Source organism: Fundulus heteroclitus, chromosome 21 (genome assembly GCF_011125445.2).
Source record: "Fundulus heteroclitus isolate FHET01 chromosome 21, MU-UCD_Fhet_4.1, whole genome shotgun sequence".
NCBI classification, from domain to species: Eukaryota; Metazoa; Chordata; class Actinopteri; order Cyprinodontiformes; family Fundulidae; genus Fundulus; species Fundulus heteroclitus.
In genome coordinates this window covers 21,006,480-21,020,034 of record NC_046381.1, presented here as the reverse complement: position 1 = coordinate 21,020,034, position 13,555 = coordinate 21,006,480, and the positions used below count along the sequence as shown (strand labels likewise).

Genomic DNA, 13,555 nt, shown 5'->3' with positions numbered 1-13,555 from the left:
ATTGATTTCTGATGCCACTAGCCTGTAGTACAAACAGCCCGCTATGTTAGTCACAAAGCAGAACCATTGCATGAACAATGCAAGATGTCAACCCACACAGGGGCTCGTACTTTATAGGTTCACATGGCTGGTCAGCTCTACATAAAAAGCTTCATACACTTTGTTTGCACAAAACATGAGTCATTTCTGTGCAATTCTGCTCAGTCTGCAGTTTTAAGATGTATGGAGGTGCATCTTAAAGTTGAAATGTTTGCACTCTGCCATGCCACAATGCAAACTTGAATCTGAATTTGTGTACAAAGGTTTTGTAGCCAAAATTTGGCTCAGAGAGGGCAGATGGTGGCTTTTACTGAGTTCAGTGTAATCGGGGAGGCCTGTTTCTTTTATTTTATATTACAGGAGATTTTCTGGGGCGTGTCCATAGAAACTCCAAAGGAAGCCACCTAGGATGCACCCTGATCAGATCGGCCTTCATATAGTAATTTTGATGCAGAGCCAACAAAGTACCTCACCTTATCTCTGAGGCTGAATTCAGCCAATCTACAGAAAAAGATCACTTCAGTCCCTTGTGTACAAGATCTTGTTGTCTTGGCCATGATTCATATCTCATGGCCATAGGTGAGGCTTGGAACGTAAACAGACTAGTACATCTAGAGCTTTGACTTTTGCCTCAGTTTTTCCCCCCCCCCCACCATAACAAACCCTCATTACTGCAGACAATGCCCCAATCTGTCTATTTGTCACCAGCTCCGTTCTATTATCACTGGACACCAACACACCTGGAAACTTGAACTCCTCTCCTCTAGAAAAAAAAAAAAACCTGCCTGGAGGGCGCAATCCACCTTTTTCCATTTGAGAACCATGCGCTCAGACTTGGACAATCTGCTCTCATCCTGGTCTCTTCACACTTCGCTGAGACCAGTGCACACTGAGGCCCGTGGCACAAAGACGGCAACAAAACAACATAATCAGGGACGAATAAAGCTCCAGGAGCCAAGGCTCTTTCACCAGGTTCTTCTATCTAATGCTGGCTCCAGCAGGGTGCAGGCTCTTCCCTGTCTAGGCGAGGTTTGCCTTTCTGTGAGCTATTATTCACGGAGATGGTGATGATATTGGTCTTAGTCTGACACCTCCCCTGGGACCAATTTGCCATGGGAGACTCCACTAGGAACCGAATCATAGGACGGCATAGCCCCATGGATCTTAAGGGCACTAAAACTGTTCCTCCACCTTGAGACGGATATTCACCACCTAAAACGCCTTTTTTCTACATTCGGGAAAACCTTGTTTTCTGGTCCCTCATTCCCCAACACTTCCAGAAACTGCACCCAATGGTGAACTGAAGAAGCCATAATAGAGAATAAAAAAAAAGGCGCTATGTAAAATAACACAGAAGAATACAAATTTTGTGGGCAACTCTTGTTTTATTTGTAATAAAACACAGTAGGACACATTCTCTATGAATTCCACACAGTCATTTTTACAGCTCCCTCTACAACTTCATTGTTGTCTGCAATGTATTTTTAATACGCTCTCAATGAGCTTATCTCAATGTGGGTTTAGGTACGCCATGTTAATCCCATTATGGTATCATAGCAATATAAAAATACCCAAGTTTGTCATGCCGCATTCACATCTTCCGCTGTATCATTAACCAGCCAAGACTAAATAGCTATCATTAGCTTTCGGGTCAGAATTACAGCAATAATATACAGTCATAATGTTTGCCAGCTTTGTCTCAATAGAAAGGAGTGGTTGTCCTTAAACTGGGAGTATTTTTAAAGCACATTTTAGAGTCCAGTCTTCTCATAAATTGGCAGACTTCAAACAGTGCGTCTATTTCTCGAGAAAATAGACTGTAAAGTGATAGTATTGTGTTTGCAAACAGCAGCGAATTAACTAAAATTTGATCCAGTAATATGCAAGCAGAATATAGCATTATCTGTAATTTACTTTGGCCTTTAATACTAAGAAAAATAAGACCACACGCACACAAAAAAAAAATTGTATTGCAGCTCCAAAACTCTGCACACCTGAAACTCATGAGGCATTTTTAATGTGCCTCTGCTACAATGCAGCTTGTGATGAATCTTCCTTGTAGTTTGAATTAAATTAGAGGCAGACTATGTTTCTCTAAACTATATTCACCACAATTCCTGTATCTTCTACTCATGTAAATGCAGTGCTAAATCAGCAAACCAAAGATCAGCAGCAACCCGGTATTCACTGTGCCATTGAAGTAAGACTTGGTCTTAATGTACCATGTTTAAAAGTCATGTGCAATGAAAAGAGGTTGTCTAATAGGGATTCATAATGCACTGAGTGATGGCATATAATGAACTGATAAGGGTTGTGCTGACATAGTGAGCGGTAAGTCATTAATTATGTCACGGTGCCTTTTCTTGGCAATAGCAAGCTCACATTTCTGGTTCATTAAGCTGGCATGGATCAATGTAATTAATGCTATAAGTCATTCTCTAATTCACGAAGGAAGAGGGACATTTCTGTGGGTGTTCAGCATCAAACATCATTGTGATCAGTGGGTCTATATTTCTTACTCATTCTTTATTTGATGGCAAAAACAACAGTTTTTCAATGCACTTTAAAGAGAACACTATGTTACATATTTAAAACAAAATATATATTCCAGAGTGCTGATATATATATATATATATATATATATATATATATATATATATATATATATATATATATATATATATATATATATATATATATTTCAGTCCACAAACAAGGGGGGGGGGGTCACACTCAGCTGTCCCTGGCCCAGAGTTGGGACTTTGTTCATTAGATCATAGGCAGGTATAATTTACAGACGTTGTGTTTGTGTGTGTAGTGGTGGTAGTGTTTTTTATATATATATATATATATATATATATATATATATATATATATATATATATATATATATATATATATATATATATAGTATCAATCCTTGAAACCCTGCTCTCAGAATTAAGTTGAGGTTATTCCAAACTGCTCCTCTCCACCTTTTACTGAGCAGCTGTTTTTTTTTTTTACCATCCAGTGGAAGATGGAATAACTAGGTGTAGTAGGTCCCTAATGCCTGATCTCAAACAGGATGACAGCGACAGTTCACTGAAAATTCTGATGTTTATTTTTGCTGAATAAAGATGAAGGAGCTCTCTCACATATCGGCAGAGGTAAGTAAATCCGGCTTCAGAAAGTAAAAACCCCTGCCTAGTTTTCTTTCATCCTGTTCACTTAACCAGGTGATTTTAAACCAGTGCTTTCAAACTCAAATCCTCGGGGGGCTGGGTGTCCTGCCACTCTTGGATGTGTCCCTTGCCCTACACGTCTGAATCAAATGGCTAAACTAACTCACTGGCGTGCAGTCAAGCTCCGCAGAGCTCTGCTGATGAGCTCAGAGTGGAGTCAGGTGTGTTGGAGAGACTCATCTAAAAGTTGCAGGACGCCGGCCCTTGAGGACTGGAGTCGGAGACCACTGTTTTGAAACATTTGTCCCTGTCTATGCTGTGGAGCTGGAAATGAAAATAATTGGAACAGGCTGTTTTACTTTCTGAACCTGGATTACCCACCTCTGCACATCGGTTAGAATAAGAAAAGTATGGATATCCGTTTCATGGATTGGATGCTCGATGGGGAACAAATGATGAGGCAAAACTTAAAAAACTAAAGCCGCTTTGTCGTGCATTACCTACTGTGTTCATTCTTTTCACTTTGGTGCCAGTTTTTTTTTTTTCAAGTTTCTGATAAGAATTTACACAGAAGCCAACTTTTTCTTCATTGATTTTTATGTGGAAGTTGGACAAAGTTTACCATGATAACTGTGTGCCTTTTATTTTCTTGGCTGTAAAATTACCGTTATTTGATAATATATGACTATGTTTTGTTTTGTAGGTGAGTGTTTTTTAGCCCCTGTCACTTTAACATATGCATGAAAATGCGTAAATTGTGAAATTTACTCAGCCTGTATACATAAGTAATCATTAGTGTTAATACCTTTAGAAGTAGAAGTGCCTGAATTTTGCGGGCGCCGCTGTGGCGCAGCGGTAGAACTTGCGACCCATGTTCAGAGACCCCATGCGGCTATCCCGGCTTCAAGTCCTGGCCCATGGACCTTTGCCCCCTTCAACCCCATTTCCTGTCAGTTTAATAAAGGGCACCAGTGCCAACAAAAGAAGTACCGGAGTTTCATCAGAATGACGAGCATTGCCACCAATGCCTATCTTCCTTATTAGACATACTGTAGATGTAGCCTGTTAGGACAGCAATCACGTCCATGTACCACAGAAGGGCTTCCTTATCTAGCCAGAAAGTTGTACTATTTTATGTTTACAAGGCAAATACATGTAGCAATGGGTTAAATTTCTTTCTATTTCATTTTTAAATATAACTTAATTGATAGTAAGAGTCTGATGCATGGGCCTTTCCTTCCATTTCAAAACCATCAAAACCATTCAGGCAAACAGCCACATAGGCTGAGACTTTATGACTTTGATAGTCATTTGCTTCTTTAAACAAACAACCTTGGACAGATCCTCATTTAATAATTGAAAGTCCTCTGAATATGCCTGTACTGTATGTTGCCTGTAATTGGATTAGTATATTATTGGAGTCTACTGATTGAATTTTAATGTGCTGTGTGTAATTGGCTTTAAAACTGACCTTAGCATTTTTACTTCAAGCCTTCTGGGATGACTATTGACATACATTGACAAACTAAAACTAAACCTAAACTGTTGTTTTATGTTTATAAACATACCATTACATGTTTCATGGAAGCAAAGCCTCTAGTTCTAAAGAGAGTACCTTAACATATCAATATGTTTAAGAAGAGAATTTTGCAATATTTGTCTTTATAGGACAGGACATCTCGAAAAAACTTAGGTTTGGTGAAACTGAGCTTAGAAACGCAGTCTCTTAAATCATAGTGCAGCATAACTGAGGGACATCTATAGATGTTTTGTATTGTGAATCAAATACTTCTCTCTGAATCTCCTCTCATTTAATAAATCTAGTTGGCGAATGCCCAAACTTCTGCACCGCATTTAATCTTTTGTTGCATGGACATGTGCCTGAGTGGATTTGTGACATGCATGTATGTCATGCATGTGTGTTGGCTGCAAAGCACAGTATTTCCTTCTTGACTGAAACTAGGGCAGTGCCCAAGAGGACTGCAGGTTAATGCGGCCTATTTTAAGCAATTATTTCTTCTCGGCCACAGTGTCTCCACTGTACACATGCATTCCAATGATTCAGATGCACTGCAGGATGAGTGAAGCTTCTCCTGCAAGGCCTTTTTGTATCTCAAAAGGCATTTTTTTTTTTTTTTTTACTTCCACATAAGTCTGACAATCTACATCTACGTTGTCAACAAATACTCTTTGCTACTTCTGATTGTTTTTCTCTTTCTGAATATCTTTTAACCCACATTGTCTTCTCTCATTCTATTTTCTTACCTCTCGTCCGACCTCCCTTCACTGTTTTCATTTTCTTTTTTTCCATTTTTCCAATCTTTCTTCTGGCATTGCCTTTGTGCATTCTGTTTCTATGTCAGGAAAGTTATCTTGGCTCATATTAATGACTCTGACCACTGGGAATAACTGCCGTCTGAATGGATGTGGCTCTTTTTCCTTAATAGCTTAACATTAGGTCTGCATGTGGCTCGGGTCGTGACAGTTTGAGTTAGTTGTTTCGGTGCTGCTGCTATTTATCCGGTGCTTCCTTTAACAAGGTTGCACAACGGCTATCGATAAGATTTCTGTATTTAAGACCATTCCCCACAGTATCTTTAAAGGAGATGGATACACATTCTTTAACAATCAGTAATCCAGAAGACATTTTAAACATCTCAAAAAACACATTTAAAACTTTTTTTAAATCCCTCTTGTTTAGTAGTTATGTGTAGAATGCTTTATGAGGCACTTGCACATATTTTTGACAAGTTAATGTGAACTTTAAATCAGATTACATTAACTGAGCATGGGTTTTTTGGATCTCATTTGGTGTCTGCGCAAGTTCTAGAAAGGATTTGTAAATGTTGAAGTTAAACTTATTGATCCATGGATTATACCTTATACTCCTTTCATTGGAAAAACAGCATAGTTCTCTTATCTCAGTCTAACTTATACGATAATGATGCAGCTCCCAAAACAGGAGATCAGCTCTCTTTCACAAGTGCAGGGCTTTGTGTGTTTAAATTGTATAATCATGTACTTTTCCAATAATTTTTGATTACCATAAAATTGCAGCATTCACTGGTGTGATTGCGCCCAAATCAGAGAGATATAAATCATTATTTTTTGTTGTTCAAAGTCTTTTTCATTGCAACATGAAAAAGGAAAAGGCTTTTCCTAAATATGTACATACCCTTTTGTTATGTTTGTTTACCCATGCCTTCCCCAAAAAAAACAATGATTATTATAGCCAGGAGACTTTACGCAGAAGAAGGAAAAGAAAAATACACTGGAAACATTAAATATAACAACCCTATCAATTTTACATATACATACATGTGACAAAGGATTACACAATTCACATATTACATATTCTATACATATTACATATGCATATAAAATTTTCTATATTTACGGTTTAAAAAAAACGCCAAGCATCAGTAAATGTATAAGTGGACTCATTAGACGTTTATTGAACCTTTTTCGATTTGAATGGACGCTGTGAGTGCTTCAAAGTCAAATCTCTTGTTTGGGCACACAATCTTAGCCAATAAAGCTGATTCTGATTTTACATCAGCCCGTTAAACCAATCTCCTCTCCTTTTTAAATTCTGTTTTCCTTCTTTAATGAGATCTAACGTCCTAATGAGGGGGACAGAAAAAAGATGGCGATAGAGAAGAGAGATGAAAGCGAGAAAACAAGCCCAAGAGAGCGACGGCTCAGAGAGAACAGCAGAAAAGGTGCTCCCGCCTAACATACATCTACTGGCCAGGAGGCAGAGAAAGTTCAAAACTCCTCCTGAAAATGGAAAGTGACAGATCCCGGCAATGAAAACAAAGATAAAGGAAAGGCTCACTTTCATGTGGCACACGTACTCCGTTGCCCAAGCCGGATTTATCATACTAATTAGGGTCATTTAAGCTTGCGTGTCTTTGAGTATATCTTTGCCACTCCTTTTAAGTTGATGGAGGTTTGGAGATTCAAGGAGCTACCCGCCATTTTTTTATGTAAACCTCTAGGTAACCTAATAAGCTGCACATATACCTTTCAACAGAAATCAGCCACATGCAAATCTCATTATTAAATTTCAACAGTCGAAAAACCGAGTAGAAAGGGATATAGATGATTCATTTTTATAATGTTTTTGCAAATGCGAAGATTATTGTTTTTTTTATAGTACAGTCTTATTTGCAGAACACATATTGAGTGTAGGTCCTTGAGGAACGCTAGTGTGGTTCATGTCATCAAAAATGAATTACAAAAACAGAAAGACAATAAGCAAGTGTTAGAAATGTGTTCTGCCATTAACTCTGAGCTCATAAGACTATGCCAGAATCAGTCTCTGCTACGTCTACCAAACCAAGATGTCCCTCTAGAGATTGGATTAATCCAGCCATAACAAATTGGATTTGGTCAAAATACGGTTGGCCACACCTTAATCCTTTTGTCACAGTTTTTACTGTACCTGGCCTTTTCTTTTTTTCTTTTTGGATGGCTAGTCTCCTAAATTACAGCCGGGCTCTTAACCCTGACTATGAGATTGTGAAACAGGTCTGATCATTGGTTGAGCCGTTTAAACAGCCAGTAATAGGGTCACTAACTCGATGACTAATTTGTTGTCAAGCCAACAAAAAGCTTGATATTGTTAACCTTCTCTTTGCTAACTATGCTCTGTGTTTGTTTATGAGGCAAGGTAATCATCAGGATTTGACTCCAAAATTATGTGTTTGTTAGGGTCCAAGTGAACCATTGGGCCATTGCACATTTTCTAAAAATGCTATGTGAACAGTCCTTTGTTGGTTGATGTGGAATGAACATTTACGGAATGAGCCCTCCTTGCAGGAAGATCAGTAGTTCACAAATATTTGAATCAATAAATAAAAATAAAATTGGTAAATAAATAGTGAGTTCTACATATGTCTCTGGGTCAAAATACCCTGTCTCCAATTCCTCCGTCCTCTTTTTTTGTACCTTTGATTAACAGTGGAGATAGGCAAGGACCCAAATGCACACAATTCTCTTGGAATTTGGTTTCATTTTTATTATTTTATATTACACCTCATTTCCTCATTTCCTTTGATTAGGGACCTAATCTTCCTTTTGAGTCAACTAGCTCATGTAAACTATCATGAAATCCTGAAAGGCCAAAGATTAATAATGACTGCAATAAATATCTCTACAGTCTCAGGATCTAATCTAAAGTGTTTTTTTCCCCCTCTGTATAAATAGCTAATCAAATATCAACAATAAAGAGTTATGTCTTGGAGTATGAGTTTATTTTTTAAAGATATTCTTATAAATAACAAATTTATAAAGCTCCAGACATATTTTTATTGCTTGAGATACACTTAGAAGTTAGTCTAGACAGATAACGATGAACTCTACTGAAAAGATGGCAATTTTAAAAGAAACATGCAGGGAACACCCTTGTGTCTTCATCGCGCGTATAGAAAAACATTGTTCTTGTCAGTGCGTGTTGGTGGTAAAAAGATCAGTGAGCAGTCAAAGAGCACTATTAAGTAATCTCGTCTGAAACATCTCATTAGTCACTTCATCATGTCTCTTACTTGCCTCTCTGTCTCATCCAATCAGACTGGACTTGTTTGTCTGTGAAATGCTTGAAATAGCATTTTTTGTGTGTGTTTGAAACAAGCTTGCTGTTGAGTGCACATGAGTTAAAAGAGTTTTTAGCTTTATTAGGGAAAAATGTTGAACTTACTAAATATTCACACAGTACTAATGCAGTTTCCTCTTTGCTGAAAGTCGTTGTCCAGTTTCAGCTTAATTATTATGGTAAAAAAAAAAAAAGAAAAGATAAACAGAAGAGGTGATGTATGTTCAAACTGTGAAGTTTATTTGCAGCAGATAAAACTAATATTTCTACTACAGTAAGTCCCAATCAGTTGCTGTAGAATCCAGATGACTTACTATGTTGTGGTAAAAAAAAAAAAAAAAAAAAAAAAAAACCTTGTACAATAATGTAGGTTTCTGCTGAGACCTAAAAGCCTAATTACAAGCTCAATGCCTCTGACTTACATGACAGATCAGCACATTTTTTCCCCCCTGGGAGAACGGCTGACATTTTCTAAATGTAAGTTTTCATCACCCCACCCTGCTCCGTCATAATGGAATAGAACCTGAATATGCCAATAACAACAAATATGGGCACAAAGCAGAAATGAAGAACCAGCGCAAACGCACACACTGCTCTATCCCGTAAGTATCCTGGTTTGCATAATTTACATATTCTCAGTTTGACCTGCAATATTGTAATAACAGCTTGAAGGAATAAGATAATTTTTTTTGGCCTGAGAGATTTTGCACATCTTCCCTCCTAAATGTTGTTTTAGTTTGTTGGACATGCCGTAAACTATACCTTTGGTTCCCTGCTTACCAGCCCATTGTTCTCTTTTTTTCTTTCTTTCTTTATGAATACCCATTTTTATATTTCGGACATATCAAATAAAAAAATATATTTAAAAAAAAATCAATATCTTTACAGATATGTTTTGCTCTATTTAAGTTGATACACTATTTTTCTTTATTGCTTTTCTGTACCCAGTTTGTCCTGTTCTGTCCTGCATTCAATTGCCAGAGGCAGGGTACATCCAGATGAGGTTCAAATCATTCAAAGGGACACGAAAGACAAGCAACCACGAACGGTCTAACTCGAAGGGTGGCCAATCTAGCGTGCATGCGACTGGACTGTAGTTGAAAAGCAGAGTGTGCTGCGAAAACGCACAATTACAACATCACAACATCCCTATATAATGATAAAAAACATTTTTTTTAAAAGGCTCAGACACTTAAAGTGCCACGTAAGATTAGAATAACCATTCAGTGGGAGTCGCCTTTGCTGTTTCTCATTGGAAGCAGGATCATTGGGTGGAAAACTCTGGCCTGAAGCCTTTGCTGTCTCTTCAGCCACAATCCCTGAATATTGCCTTGCATTTCCCCTCATAAAACCAAGTGTCCTACAGGTTCCACGTTACAAAATGTAGGATACTTATTGCACTAAAATGCAAGGAAGGACATTTCGTTGCACATGTTTGTGCACGTGGATCCTCCAGTGCCTCCAGCTGAAAACCATCAAGGGATGTGTGTTGGCTGGAAGGCTCTCCCAGGGATAAAGAGAGGAAGAAACTAATCCTCGCTCTCTTACACATCCGAACAGTGAGTGTGTACGTGTGTGTATGTGTGTGTGTGTGTGTCTGTCTGCTGGTCTGGCTTACCTTTGGAAAGCAGCCTTTATCACTGTTTTGGGCAACCCGGCTTGTACTGTACACACTGCATGACCCGTATGCTACAAGCGTGCAGATTCAGTCACCGTCAGTCACTTGCATATTTAGAAACCCTTGTTTGTGCGGCCTGCCATCGGTGTGAGTTTGTGCGCGAGATATAAACTGTGCTGAGGGTTTTTTTGTGTAATCGTGCTGCGCAATGAAGCGTGTCGAGAGAGGAAGGGTATGTCCTCGGCTCTGATCGCGTCGTCTGCTACAACCGCAACAGAGCTCGGGGACAGGGAGGTGTTAGCGAAGAAGCGGGGAGATGAACATGAAATGAACCGATGATGGACAGAGAATGGCAGACGGGAAAAAAAAAGCACAGGAGCAGAGAGTGCCTGAGCCACAGCAATAAGAGGAAGGGCTGTATCTCAGAGGGGAGGTCTCGTGAGGAAAAATGGATCGAGGTGAAGACGCCCTGGACAGAAAGCACTAAAAAACAAAGATAAAAAGGCACATAAGGAGAGTGGAGTGGGGGAAAAAAGGAGTGAAAGAAGTGTACAGCTGAAAAGAATGGAAGCAGAGATGAAAGAATGAGAAGTTAACATAGACGTGAAAAGCTTTCAGGATTGGCTTGATCCCTTATTAGCTTTTCCCCCTCCTCTGCCTCATTCTCCTCCTCTCCACCTCTCGTACTTTTCAGCAAGGGCTCCCTCGTCTCGGCCGCAGCCCGCAGGAAAGCGGGCCCCGCTCTGAGCGAGGCGGCCCCTCAGCTGACTGGCTAATTGCAGAGGTATCACCGTGTCAAATGACTAATAGAGTTTCCCTTCCCGTCGCAAATATGCCAGCAGGAGCACAGCCACGATTTGTTTACTCTACGCCCGAGCGAGGGAGTACAATGATAGACCGGCCTCTTTGTTTATTCTCAAACACGATTTTCCCGCTGCCAGTGTTAGGTGTGAGAGGTGTCAGTGGAACATGCATGTGTTTATGTGTCTGCTGGCATATATACCCACTCACATGTGCCACGTTTTATGGTATGCCTGATATTTTCCAAAGCGGCAACGTGAGCCGGCCCCTCCGCTAGTTGTCAGCACATTTGCTAAAAAAAGGCAAACCTCTCACAGCAATGTGTGTTTTACTTCACTGCAAGCTGATGTTTTTTCTTTCATTTTCTTTCTTTTTTTGACAACTTGTTGGGAAAAACAATTACTCTAACAGGCAAAACTCTTAATTTACCTTGAATTCTAAAGAGGGTTTTAAGGAAGTTGAGCCGCTTGCTGTGAGAAATTCTAACAAAAACCTGCTTCTGCGTGAATCCTTCAGAGGAGTACAGCTGAGTCCAGTGACCCTCTGCTCAAGGACATCCACGCTGGAGGGAATGAAGAAGCACACACACGTTACACCTGATGCATGTTTGAAGCTTTTGTGATTTTTGCTTTTAGATTTGAAAGATGTTTGTACCTTTTCAGTCGTTACGAGGCTTCAGGTGAGACATTTGGACTCTAAGCTAAATCAAGCATTGGATACGGCACGGATATTTCGTCACCTGTTTTAGATACACCAAAATTACTACATAGCATTTTATCCATGTTTGGCTTTAATAGAATCACATTTGCAATGAAATATTTGCCTGTTATTACAATCGATTATGAGCTTCAAATTGAAATGGAATACTTTGCTAAAGTACTCACATTTTTAACATCAGAGCCACAAACTAGTGCTTTACTGGGATGTTATGATGGACCAAAACAAAATAAGGCAGAATTATAAAGTGGAAGGAAAATGTGAAGCTCTGCGTAAGTATTTATTCTCATTGACAGTGCAACTAACCCTCTTTTGAAGTCACATAATTAGCAGATAGAGTCCACTTGTGAGTAATTCAATGTAAGTAATAAAAAAGGCTGTTCTGCAAAGGCCTCAGAGTTTTTATTTTTTTTGTTTTTTTTTTACAAAACATGCAGAAGCAAACAACATTACCACATTAACAAAGAACACACCAAGTAGGCCAGTGATAAAGTTCTCTAGAGTTTTAAAGGAGGAATATGGTATAAAAGAATAATGATGTTTAAAAATCTCACAAGCAACTTTTGCATCCATTATCTAAAAATGGAAAGATGTTGACCAAGACCAAACCTACAAAATGATGGACATCCATTTAGATAAACTGGCTGTGCAGGAAGAGCATTTATCAGAAATGTTATGTATTTAACAGTTACTTAATAGCCATTTTTTAAACAATTGTTTGCTACAAGTCATGACGGAGACGCGGCAAAGATGTTGAAGAAGGCGCTCTTCTAGATGAGGCCAATTTTTAACGTTTTGCCTGCATATAAGAGAACATGCATACGTCACCTTAAACACACCATACCCACAGTGAAATATGATAGTGGGAGCATCATGGAGGGGAGGCATATTCTCAACAAAAGCTGAAAAATAACGAGAACACTGCAAAAACTGACCCCTAAAATAAGACAATTAGATATACTGCACCTGAAATAAGATAAAAGAGATGAGTTGTTCTTATTTTAAGTCCAAAAATCTTTATTCATTGGCAGATGATTTAAACTTGCCTGCTCAAATCAAGAACAAATACACTAGTTTCAAGAAAAAATTTACTTCATTTAAGTTCCCCTTTTGCAGTGAACTAAATCAAAGGCAGTCCTGTAAGAAAACCTGTGAGAGGCTGAAAAATACTTTTTACTGAGGTTCGCCTTACAGCAGGGCAACATTACTTTCAATCAAACCACATCTATTTGGTGGAAGTCCAGATCTTAATTTAATTGGGATTGCGTGGCTAGACTTGAGAAATTATGCTCACATCCAGCCTGATTGAGCCTGACCGCTACAGAAGAATATGCAAATGTTCCCTTTTTTTCCTGTTAAGAACTCTCACAAACATAAGCTATAAGAGCTGCAGATGCTACATTAGGTGGGTCAAAAGACTACCGCATGTGACGCCTCACAGGTTTTTATGCGTAAAAGAAAAATTAAAAACCATGTAGCCCTTTCTATTCACCTCACAACTGCTGACTTTAAGGTTTCAGATTGCAATATATAATATATAATGAAAGGATTCAAGGGTGTGAATCATTTTTGCAAGGCATCGTAAGTATGTTCCCGCCTTGTTTTATTACCAGAGACGGA

The 13,555-nt window shown here is 38.8% G+C and overlaps 1 protein-coding gene across 4 annotated transcripts in view; it reads left to right on the top strand.

The window, feature by feature from the left end:
• Positions 1–13,555, top strand: part of ctnnd2a (catenin (cadherin-associated protein), delta 2a) — a 210,485-nt gene that overhangs the window by 61,885 nt on the left and 135,045 nt on the right. The window lies entirely within an intron of this gene.